Genomic DNA, 12967 nt, shown 5'->3' with positions numbered 1-12967 from the left:
TCACCATAATATGCAAGCAATCTGTCAAAGGTTTTGTTTCTTATTGATCTGTAATCGGACGTACAAAGAAACCCTTTTCTGGGAAAAAGCTTACATCAAAAGTGTTAACGTTACCATAAATGGCCACGTTAAATGTAACGAAAAACATAACAGAGAGGCTATTGCACCAGGACCTTGGCCAAGACCCGGTCTCGGCCTGAGTGAGATAGCACCGGGGTGACAGTTCACTTTCCCTCACAAGGAAAGAGTATTCCCCATGATCTTCTCATTCACTCACGAGTAATCAGTACGTGACAAGAAGCTTAGGTGACGCCCAGAACGGACGTCACCAGGAAGTTAGTTAACGTGGGCGTGATTCTCCCAGTCATAGGAGGCCACGTCTCACACTCATTGGACGAGGTCCCCAGGATCCGTTAGAAGCAGGTATAAAAGGATCTCTTCTACCTCAAGGTAGGGATCCATCTTCTCTCACAGGAGTTTTACCCTAAAATTCTCTCTCCCAGAAAACTAACTTGATCGTCGGAGTGACGTCCCGGGAGAACACCCGGACGTCCTCTAATGATTCTTCTGTGGTGTGTTATCAGGAAAGCTTCCAGGACAGATCCATCATCCGGCATCCAAACCCCTGTAGAGCATGTCACAACATTTCGCGCCATCTGGACGTATCCTCAGAGTGATATAGCCAATAGACGATGTTGGTTCCCTGCAAAAGGGGGATGTAAAACCAATGGCATCGGGGACCGCAGTAGAAGATCTGTTCAGAACATCGGTGACGTTAAACAACAACTGCCCCCGCGAGTGTAGCACACAGGCCCCAATCCAGGTGCTAATGGCACAGGTCCCGCCGATTATGGCAGAAATAGCAGAGCCAGTACTCCAGAGCAGTTTCCAGCAACTGTCGACGGATGCTTCACTTCCTCAACCGATGATATCATATCTCGATCTGTTGCAGACAAATCCGCATGACGGAACAGAGGTACTCATTATCTTTAACTCTCGTAAGAGGAACACACCTCACTACACGAAAGACGAGATAAAGACATTCTTGAGAAACCTGTTGGATTAATGTCTAAGTCCATAACTATAATTGGTAAGACTTGACCCGACCCGGCATGGTCCATTTGGGTTGCATGGCATCATGCATTTTGATAGACTATAATGAGAGAAATAACACTTAAGGTTGGTTAATATATTATAAGTTCTAATATATTAATAAGGTAATTTAATTAGTATTGATCAAGAATTAATTTGGAATTAATTAAGTGATCAAAAGGAGACTAATTAAATATATGGGTTGATTGTGTAAATCATTCATTCTTATATATGTGGGCTTGTGATCCAAGATTCCTTATGTTGGACTAAGTCCATGGGGTGACCCATGGATACTCCATGGAGGTTAAAATCCATGGAGCATAAGGAATGGGTAAAGTTATGAGTTACATGGTGTAACCCTAATAGCCACCATATAAAAGAATCCTATGGCTCAAGAAATCGTGCACTAATGTGTGAGTGTGAGGGCTAGACGATTTCAAGGAGTGTTCAAGTTTCTCTCAAGTTATTCCAAGTGTATTTGGTGTTGTGTGAACCATTTGAGGTGTCACACTTGGGGCACTAGGCACTCAAGCTTCATGAAGACATTCTACATCAAAGAGGTATGTATTCTATCTTGTTATATTTATTATTTTGTATGCTAGATTAGGATAATACCTTGGATGTTCATAATTGTATGTATAATAGAGAAAACATAGATCCAAGGTATTTAGGGTTGCATGTACACTTAGGAGTGTTAGAATGCTCAAGTTATATGAGGTTCTTAGATTAATAGAAAAGTTGTGTGAAATAGTTGTTTTCAATCCATTTTAATCTAAGAGTTGATTCCAAAGTGTGTTTTTGTAACTTGTCCTCAAGTTATATGAAAAGTCACATTTAAGAATCATAAAACTCATAAAAGTTGGCAAAGGTTACAAAATGAAGAGTCTCTTCATTAAATTAAAAAAAAAGTGTAACCTTAATTAGTTCCATAAGTTACAATAAAAAAAAGGTTATTTTTTTTATGAATTAGTTTAAAGTCTTCCATAACTTGTCCTCAAGTTATAGAACTTGAAGAGTTTTTTTTTTTTTTAATTAAAACTACTTTAAACTCATAAGTTATGGAATTAATTAGTTTTGAATAGTTTCAAAACTTGCCCTCGAGTTTTGGAATTTGAAAAGTTTTCACTTATGAATACTTTAATTCCAAGTTAGCCCTTAGAATTTTAAAAGTTAAAATTCAAACCTTATACTTTATAATATTATAAGTTAATAATATTTATATATATGTATAAGAGTAAAGTCAGTCTTACCGTTAGTAGGCCTCATTCACGAAGCCGGTCTATAAGGGGGGTATAAGGTTACTGCCTATAAAATGGCAGTTTAATGGGTGTCCACTCTCACCCACCGCTTCCTTGACTGGTGGAGGGTCGTTAGCCGAACGGGTAGGACAAGGACTATAATTCTCCTTTCATTAAAAGTATTAATGATAAATACTAAGTAACTAAACTCTTATTAATACCCAATCTTAGTTACTTAGGAAAATGTGAATTTGGTGCTAACCCATGAAATTACACTTTGCACTTTGCTTAAGTCGTTAGTGGAGCGTGTGTGGTTAACCGGCACACTAACCTGGACTTAACAAGGTAGGCAAAGGGTAACTTAATATTTATCATAGTATCGGTGGAGCGTGTGTGGTTAACCGGCACACTGATTAAGGGGTAAATATTAAGGGTACCAAGTATATTTGCATGGTTATTCACACCTTGTTTTGTGATCCTCGGCATCCCAGTCACAAAACCTGAAGGGCACACTCGAGATTGAAACATGCCTTTGAACAGTTCAATGAATCTCAAAGATCTAGGACTTTCAAATCCAATTAAAACCTAATAAATTATTTCGTTTTTCATGGTGGAAATTGGTGAATCGTCATTCACCTACCTTCAAATATTTTATAGCTTGGATTACGGCATCCCTCTTCTAAGTTATAAAATAGTTTGTTGGGTCCTAGCCTTAATATTTCATATTGGGTGTCATATTAAGGACTTTAAATCAACTATCTTGAATATCTCCCAAAAAGATGTCTGGTCTAGACATTTATGATCTTCCCAAATCTCTTGAAACAAGCTTTCCTAAATGAAGATGATGTCCCATGGATATCATACTTCTTTCACCTCCTCCAATTATTCTCCCTAACCCACAAGTTCCTAAAAAGTTTAAGGTCACTCAAGCCCTATTGGCAAGGCAAGGTCTAGGTGTGATCACATCTTGGAGATGTAGTCACATATTGACAAGCCGGGAGAGTTGGGTGTCAAAGTCTTGAGAAAGTTGGTGGCTTAACTACTTTCTAAGTCACATAGTGAGTTCTTTTGGGAATCCTATGAAACAGACTAAGACAAGACCCTTAATGATCTTATCTATTTGCTAAGATCAACTTCCTAAAACGCTATGGACATTGACAATGATGTCATTGGATATCCAGTAAAGCTCTCTCTTCCCAATGGAAAGGGATCGGCCATAGTCAACTCTGTTGACCCAATGGTAAAGAGAGAGGCGAAGTCTGAGATAGTCCCATTATCAAGGATCCATAGGTAACTATTGCCAAAGGAAGGGGCATTGGTTACGAAGCTGCCAAATTTACCTAAGGATGTTAAAGTCAATAAGTTTGGCTCTACTTCAGGTAAAGTCCATTGTCTAACTCTATTAAGTACATGCTGATTCTGATCGCGAAGATGGATTTCAATCGCATGGTTCGGTGATCAGAATTTTGGGCTATTACTTAAGAGTTATGATATTTATATTGCTTAGGAATAGATAACAACAAGGTTTTCATATGGATTGTAACGATAAGTTTTTCCGCAAAGTTTTAAAATAAAAGAAAAAAGGTTTTGATTTTATTTATTTTAAGTATCCTTACAATGGCATTTGTGAAAAGTTGTTGCTTATAAGATTCCATTGATAGCAATATTGGAAAAATGGATTTGATTCTTTCGGTTGTGGTAGTGTCTAATATTACCAAATAAGGAAAGATTCTCATCACCCAAGGTTCAATTGGACCGAAACTTGGAATCATGCAAGTTGTATAGTATGATGAATGAGAACTTTCAGCTTGGAAAATTAAGACTAATTCCTTATGTGAATAAGGAAAGGACTAAGGGATCGAGTACACATTCTTGTGCACTGGTCAAGTCCACCACAAAAGATCAAGAAGACTATTCGTCATGATTTACTTAAGTTCAGTAAATTTGGTTATACTTATAAGTTTAAGTATAAGTCTGTAGCATTGGAGAAGTTTCAATGTGAGACAGAACGAATAAGAAGAATCAAAGTATGGCAGAAAGATAAAAGTTTCTCAAATCTGAAAAGATGGGAGAGTACTTTAGTATCATGTTTATGATCATCTTAATGATTAAGATACCATATCACAATTGGTCCTCTAAAGTCAAGAAGAGGAGTCATGAATTGTTGAAATGGTTAAATCAAAAAGATGAGTCATACTTCGTTCCAACACAATTCTTAGAGTCATACTCCAAGATTGTAACTTGAGTGACATATCTTAAAGAGGGTTTGTTAACACTAGTCAAATGTAAGAGTAAAAGGTTATCTACTCTTGTACATTTGAAATTGGTAAGTTGTGATGTTTTGGATAAAACAGAGACCAACTTAGGCCAATTGTGTAAAGTGTTAGTCTTGATAAAGAATCCGCGCTATCTCTTGAATATTTGACAAGGGAGTCTTATATGTCAAGAGGACAGTGGGAGTCTTAACGCTCTTGAAACTTTCAAGACTTAATCAAGAATAAAACCTAAAGTCCTTCACTAGCACACGACTTGAGGTTTATAACCTATCATGTTGAAATTTTTGTGCCTATTCAAGTTGGCTTTGCATAGGAGTTCTGAGAGTTCTCAATTGGTTGCACAACTACTTGGAAGCAATGGCAGGCACCTGAGCTGCCAAATGGCAAGAATTTAAGATTGCACAAGTTTAATCAATATGAGTTTGGATTTTTCACTAACCTTGTCTTGTGATTATGGTTTTGACAAATTCACATGGATAAGAACACATACACTATTAAATCTAAGTGTCATAAGGTTTCTCTCCGATTCATGAAAATGATGGTGAGGAAACACTTTCACTAAGTAGATTTTAGCTAGATAGCAATTGTGATATTTGCATTCTCAAAGTCGTTAGTGGAGCGTGTGTGGTTTACCGGCACACTAACATGGACTTGTGAGAAGTGGCAAAGGTCTAAAAAATTGAGACTATGATTACGGCATCCCTTTTCATAGTTCTAAAATTGTTTAGACACACATGTGAGCTATCTAAGAGAGGTGTATGATTTTGATAAAGTTTTATCAAAACAATCTAGTATCAGAAATCTGAACATTGGTAAGAAAGTCAACTGATTTCTGAGTACATGTCAAAGCTAGTGGGAGCATAAGTGTTATGCTAATAATCATCATGTTAGTGGGAGCATGATAATTATGACAAAGGTTGCAAGTTAGCAATGTTAATTATAGAAAACAAAAGTTTCAATTCGTGAGGTTGCAGGGGTTGAAAAAGTTGTTTTGCTATAATTAAGGGAGAGGAAATTATACTTCATTTCAATTCTAAAAAGCTTAGATTGAGATTTTAATTGTATTTAATCAAGGATATATATATGAATTTCATGTTGGAATGGCTCAACATAAGGAAATTCTATATATGGGTCCATTATTTGCGTTCTAAAATTCGATTATGATTACGGCATCCCTTTTCATAATCTGAATTTTGAGAACTTGGCAAATTGAAATGGAAATATTATAGCAAAAGACTGGTTTAGTCTTTATGTGAGACATCATGAATCGTGTCCCATATCTTCGGATATAGGATCGATTACATGTGCTATATTCATCCTTTCTAAAATTTTCCAAATGCCTGGGGCATTATGAAGGGAAAAGGTCTAGAATTGGATATGACTAAAATGATTAAGCAATTGTCGAGGATAATCTAAGGTTTACCAAAGATTGGTTGCTCAAGGACAGTTGGAAGTATAATGTTAATTCTGGAAGGACCATATTGACATAATCTGTAAGGAGTCAACTCTTGTTCAGAAGTGATAGTCAAAATGGAATATGGAAATGTTTCAAAGTTAGAAATTATTCCATCTGTGTAAGATTAGGAAACTTAATGAAAGAAGGATGTTTCCAAGGAGCTGATCTCCTTTGGAATGCTCTGTAATGATTGTTGTCAAGTCTTTCTGACTTTGTGCATAATCATTAAGAGGATCAATGCATATAAGTTTAGAATCTAACAGATTTCAGTAAATGGCATGAATTTGGAATTCTTGCATTTGCAGTAAGGATTTGGGACTGTGAAAAGAGGATCATTGGAGTGATGTTCAATTGATCTATTTTACAAAGTAAAGATCATAGACAAACATAGTATGCATACTTGGTGTATGGCATGACTAGTGTTTAGAAAACATAGTGTACAAGCTTGGAGCATGGGACAACTATTGTTTTAAATTCAAGTATAAAGTTGATAAAACCGAAACAATGAATAATGAGTAATCAGTATGGTGATAAATAAAAGTGTTTATTTATATTCATAGGGTTTGATACCATATTTGATTCATTTATTCTTGTGTTTCACTTTGCATGTTTTGACTTCCAGAATAACTAAGTCGCTCTTCCTGAATGATTAAGTTATTCAAACCATCCACAGTCGGTCATATGTTGGAAGTAGATATGAATCAAGACTGTCATGGGTTGGTTTGTAGAGGTCCAAGTTGGTGGACAAAGTGGTGCTACAACACTCATGAGTGCTCATAAGTTCTGAGTATTGGATTCAACCCGCGCTCATTTGAATCACTTCATGGATTTTATCACGAGTGATCATGAGATGATAATATCTTATATTCTTCAAACCTAGAGATATGAGTTGTTACTATGAGTTGGTTATACATTGATTGCACGAAAACGCATTGGTAACTCGATGTTATAAAACGTGCATTTGTGTATGATTCAACAAGTAGTAGAACAAGCCATATGAGTCGAAGTTTATCCATTCCTTTTACCTTCGTGATAAAAGCGATATATGTGGGCCCCTCGATGATTTAAAGATGATACATGTGAGTGCTTGGCCAAGCCAGGACTGATTTGATTTGTTCAATCAGTCAGTCATCATGAATCGGAAATCGGGAAACAACTAATGGACAGAGAGAATGATTGATAATCCATGTCTCAGTCCATATGATATCTAGAATGGAGGAATATATGATCCCTTATCTAATGGACAAGTCATTGACAAAGGTCAGAGTTCATCGACAAGGTCAGAGTTCGACAGAAGCTTTTGAGAGCTACGATTGCTGATCGGTTCCTAAAGTCATACGCAATAATAGTTTTAGACTTATCCAAGTGGGAGACTGTTGGATTAATGTCTAAGTCCATAACTATAATTGGTAAGACTTGACCCGACCCGGCATGGTCCATTTGGGTTGCATGGCATCATGCATTTGGATAGACTATAATAAGAGAAATAACACTTAAGGTTGGTTAATATATTATAAGTTCTAATATATTAATAAGGTTATTTAATTAGTATTGATCAAGAATTAATTTGGAATTAATTAAGTGATCAAAAGGAGACTAATTAAATATATGGGTTGATTGTGTAAATCATTCATTCTTATATATGTGGGCTTATGATCCAAGATTCCTTATGTTGGACTAAGTCCATGGGGTGACCCATGGATACTCCATGGAGGTTAAAATCCATGGAGCATAAGGAATGGGCAAAGTTATGAGTTACATGGTGTAACCCTAATAGCCACCATATAAAAGAATCCCATGGCTCAAGAAATCGTGCACTAATGTGTGAGTGTGAGGGCTAGACGATTTCAAGGAGTGTTCAAGTTTCTCTCAAGTTATTCCAAGTGTATTTGGTGTTGTGTGAACCATTTGAGGTGTCACACTTGGGGCACTAGACACTCAAGCTTCATGAAGACATTCTACATCAAAGAGGTATGTATTTTATCTTGTTATATTTATTATTTTGTATGCTAGATTAGGATAATACCTTGGATGTTCATAATTGTATGTATAATAGAGAAAAGATAAATCCAAGGTATTTAGGGTTGCATGTACACTTAGGAGTGTTAGAATGCTCATAACCCAACAAAACCTACTCAACATTAGTTTCTCGAGCAGCAATCCCATACCATCGAACTGGGATCCACGAGACCCACTCCTTATATATGGATTCATTCGTCACACGAAAGTCCATCAAATATACATTGAAAATGGTAGTTGCTCTGATATACTCTATGAGCATTGTTAACTACCAGATGCATGGAAGGAGGGGCTACAGCCCCCAACCGATGGACCATTGGTAGGATTCACCGGGCATAGCTTATGGCCATTAGGAACTATTCGGCTGCCTTTAACATTGGTCAGTCACGATGAGAGGGACCGAGTCACAAGAATAATCGAATTCTCTGTGATCCGTTACCCAGCAGAACACAATATTCTGCTCAGATGATCGGTAATCTCCTTACTGCACCTCATACCATCGACGATCCATAGCATCGTTAAATTTAGCACACACCAGGGATCGGCGACAGTCCTCGCCACAAACACTGGGGCACAACATTGCCACCAGATCATAGCCGCCCTAGAGCTTTTGCGAGCACCAAAGAATTCCTAGGAAGGATGTTCCCCCAAGCAACACCAGATAAACATGGAATATCCAGAACAGCTCATGCGAATCGGTGCTCACTTGTCAGATGAGGCCAGGATACGGCTGGTAGCAATCCTGAAGCAATACTCCACCGTTTTCACGTGGAAACCAACAGATCTGACAGGCATTGATCAACAGGTTATAGAACACAACCTTAATATCACGCCTGGAAGCAATCTTGTTAAACGAAAAAAGAGGGGCCAAGCGGCAGAACATAATAAGGCCATAAACGCAGAGGTAGTCGATCTGGTGAACGCCGGCATCCTCAGGGAAGTAATGTTCCCAACATGGATCGCAAATTTCGTCATGGTAAAAAAGCAAATGGTTCATGGAAAATGTGCATTGATTACTCAGACCTTAACAACGCCTACCTAAACGATTGTTATCCTCTCCCGGAGATTGATCAGAAGGTCCAATCGCTCAAAGGCTTTCAGCTTAAATGTTTCCTTGACGCATACAAGGGCTACCATCAAGTACAGATGAAAGGAGACGACGAAGTGAAAACTGCCTTCCACACCTAAAAGGGCACCTTCTGGTACCAGAAAATGTTGTTTGGACTCAAAAATGCAAGTGCTACTTATCAAAGGCTCATGGACAAAGTATTCGCCGATCAAATTGGTAGGAATATCGAAGTCTATGTCGATGACATGGTAGTTAAAAGCCGCAATGAAGAAGCATTACTCCACGATGTGGAAGAAACTTTCTAAGCGATAGCCAAAGCGAAGATGAAGTTAAACCCAGCTAAGTGTACTTTCGGAGTAGAGGAAGGGCAATTCCTTGGGTATCAGATATCCAAGGAAGGAATTCTGCCAAATCCCACGAAAATCCAGGAGTTCCTCCAGTCAAAAACTCCTCACAACCTCAAGGGTGTACAAGAAATCAACGGTAGGTTGACGGCATTGGTAAAATTCATCGCCAAATCCGCAGAAAAAATGCTCCCTCTGTACCAAATACTTAAAGGGTGCATAGACAAAAAAAATAGTTCAAGTGGATAGAAAAAGCGGATGCGGCATTGCAACAAATGAAAGATTCCCTACACCAACTATCGGCTCTCGCCTGCCCGCTACCAGGAGAAACACTACAGATGTATCTAGCAGCTTCCGAAGAAGCTATCTCCTCTGTGTTAGCAGTAGAGAGGGAAGGCAAGCAGATTCCCATCCATTTTGTTAGCAGGGCCCTACAAGGACTAGAGGTCAATTACCCGTCCATAGAGAAACTGGTCCTCGCCCTAGTATACGCTGTCAGACGGCTACGAAGGTATTTTCAAGCCCACAAGGTTGATGTTCTGACTAGTTATCCAATACAGCAAGTGCTGCTAAGGCCGGAAAAGTCTGGGCGTCTGGCGAAGTGTGGAATAGAATTAGGCGAACATGATATCCATTACCACCCCCGGACTAGCATCAAGGCCCAGGCCCTCGTAGATTTCCTGGTTGCAATCCCATATACCATTAAGGGTGTGCTGAAGATGATCTCTGTCGACCCACTCGAGCCTGAAGCCGGCAAAGAACTATGGAACCTATACACCGATGGTGCGGCAAGCAAGGAAGGTTCAAGCGCATGCCTGATCCTACAAAGCCCTAAGGGTGAAGAGATCACTTACGCGTTGTGATTCGACTTCCAAGTATCAAATAACAAGGCATAGTACGAATCACTCTTAGCATGTCTGAGGCTAGCCAAGGAGGTTGGCGCAAAACAACTAGCGGCCCTCAGTGATTCGTTACTTGTCACAAACCAAATAAATGGAACACATAAGGCAAAGAACCCCAGGATGCAGAACTACCTAGATGCATTCCGTAGCTTATCCGGCACATTCAAAAGTTTTTCAATAAAACAAATCTCCCGAGGAAAAATTGCAAGGGAAGACGCTCTCAGCAAACTGGCCTCTACTTCATATGATCACCTAACAAAGAAACTGTTAGTTGAAGTACTCTCGGAAAGAAGTATCGATAACCAAAAGGTCAATACAATATCGGCCCCTCCATAATGGACCATACCCTATGTCGATTACTTGTGCCATGACGTGCTCCCAGACGACCCAGAGGAGACAAGAAAAAGTCAAAATCAGAGCACCACATTTTGCAATCAGGACAATCAACTATATCTAAGAGGGTATTTAAGCCGATGGCTCAAGTGCATCTCTAAAACAGAGGGGTAGACATTCCTCGAAGAAATCCATTCTGGGGACGCAGCAGCACACGAAGGTGCTCACACACTCACAGGCAAAATACTCCGCCTAGGGGTATATTGGCCAGACGGGTACAACGACGTTGCAGCCCTAACTAAGAGATGCAAAGAGTGCCAAGCATTCACTCCTTTCCAAAATCAACCATCCATGCCATTAACTAGCATCATCAGCCCTTGGTCTTTCCATCAATGGGGGATCGACATAGTGGGACCTTTCCCACCGGCGCCGGGGGGCGTGAAGTTTTTGCTGGTAGTCGTGGATTATTTTACAAAATGGATAGAGGCGGAAACACTGGCCACTGTCACTTGCAAGCAGATGATAAAATTTATGACCAAGAACATCTTGGCCCGTTTTGGAACTCCTAGGATCCTCATAAGTGACAACGGCACATAATTTGAAGGAAGTCCCTTCAAGGAGTGGTGCGAAGACAAGAAAATCCATTGCCAATTCACATCAGTAGCACATCCTCGAGCCAATGAACAAACTGAGATATCAAACAAAACCATAGTTAATGGTTTGAAGAAAAGGTTACTCAAATCAAAGTCCGCCTGGGTGGATGAGCTCCCGACAGTGCTATGGTCATATCGTACAACAGCAAGGTCAAGAACGGTAGTAACGCCCTTTAGTCTAACCTATGGGATGGAAGCAGTCCTGCCAATGGAAATAGTAGTCGGCTCCCTGCGAACAGAGAGTTTCGAGGAAGCAGCGAACGAGGAAGGGCGACGACAGGACCTGGAAATGCTCAATGAAAAGCGTGAGGCGGCACAAATGCGCCAGGAACTATACAAATCACGAACTGAGAACTATTACAACCGCCAAGTCCGGGTCAAGAACTTCAAAGTTAGAGAATGGGTGCTAAGAAAGAATGAGTCTAGCCATGCTGAACCATTGGGGAAACTCAGTGTCACTTGGGAATGACCATACAAAATCATTGAAGCCCATAAGAATGGTGCTTATGTCCTAGAAGCTCAGGACGGGCGTGCCATTCCAAGAACGTAGAATGTGTAGAGCCTGCGTCACTTTCACTCTTAAAACGAGTGTTAAAGATAGATTCAATGCTAGCAAAGGCATTGTATATTAGTATTGACATGTAAATTACTTACTACTTTCCATCTTATAACACTCTAACAACAAAAACTAGAATAAACAAAAAGGGCATTTCAGATGCTCCTTATTTTCAAGCTTGACAAGTAAAATAAAGAGGCTGTGTACGTTTATCGTGTGACAACAAGGAATGATCATCCAACGTCACACAAGCGAAACCAGGTGAAGGAGGAAGCCAGGGGGTTTGTATAAAAAAAGGCTCATAACCTTCCCCCCAAAACATGTTCATCAATCACAACATAGGAAACATACAAAACAACATGTGACATGAGTGTAGAAGAGTCATAACCTTCCACTAATAAGAAAAATCATAATCTGGTGAGCCTTAAGATGACGATCTTGGCTACACCTAGGGTCTTTAAGCCGCAAATTAGAATAAATTTCGCAAAGACCAGCTTTAGTAAGGCATAAAGAGTTCACCAATAAAGGAACTCAAACCAGGGGTATAAGCAAACCCTGTGTAAATACCATGTGATGGCCAACATAAACCATACATGAAGAAACCAAACAAAAGAATATGTGTGGTAACAAAATAAATTCATACCCACAAATATAAAGTGAACATTGTCAGACTGCCAGACTCCCAGACTTTCAAGCTGTCACTGAGGGCAGCAAAGACAAAAGACAAAGAAAGAAACAGGAAAATTTGTTCACAAGAGTTACATCAAAACAAATCAAAAAAACAACACTACTTGTGCGCAGTGGTGTTACCATCACCGAGTGAAGAACTTGGGCCCAACACCGGGGGCACGGTTGGTATCCTTGGTACCCCCTAGTAAGAAAATCATATTACGTTTCTTACGAAGAGGGGGCCCGGTGTTGTCCGTCTCAGTTCGAACACCAGAAGAGGCTTCCAAGAAAGCAAAACCCCTCTTGACACGGCGAAGACTCCTTGGGGACCTGAAAGGTGTAGGATCCTTCTGAGAAACA

Source organism: Lactuca virosa, chromosome 2, assembly GCF_052849685.1.
Source record: "Lactuca virosa cultivar CGN04683 chromosome 2, Lactuca_virosa_CGN04683_v6, whole genome shotgun sequence".
Classification (NCBI taxonomy): domain Eukaryota; kingdom Viridiplantae; phylum Streptophyta; class Magnoliopsida; order Asterales; family Asteraceae; genus Lactuca; species Lactuca virosa.
This window is presented reverse-complemented; position numbering follows the sequence as displayed.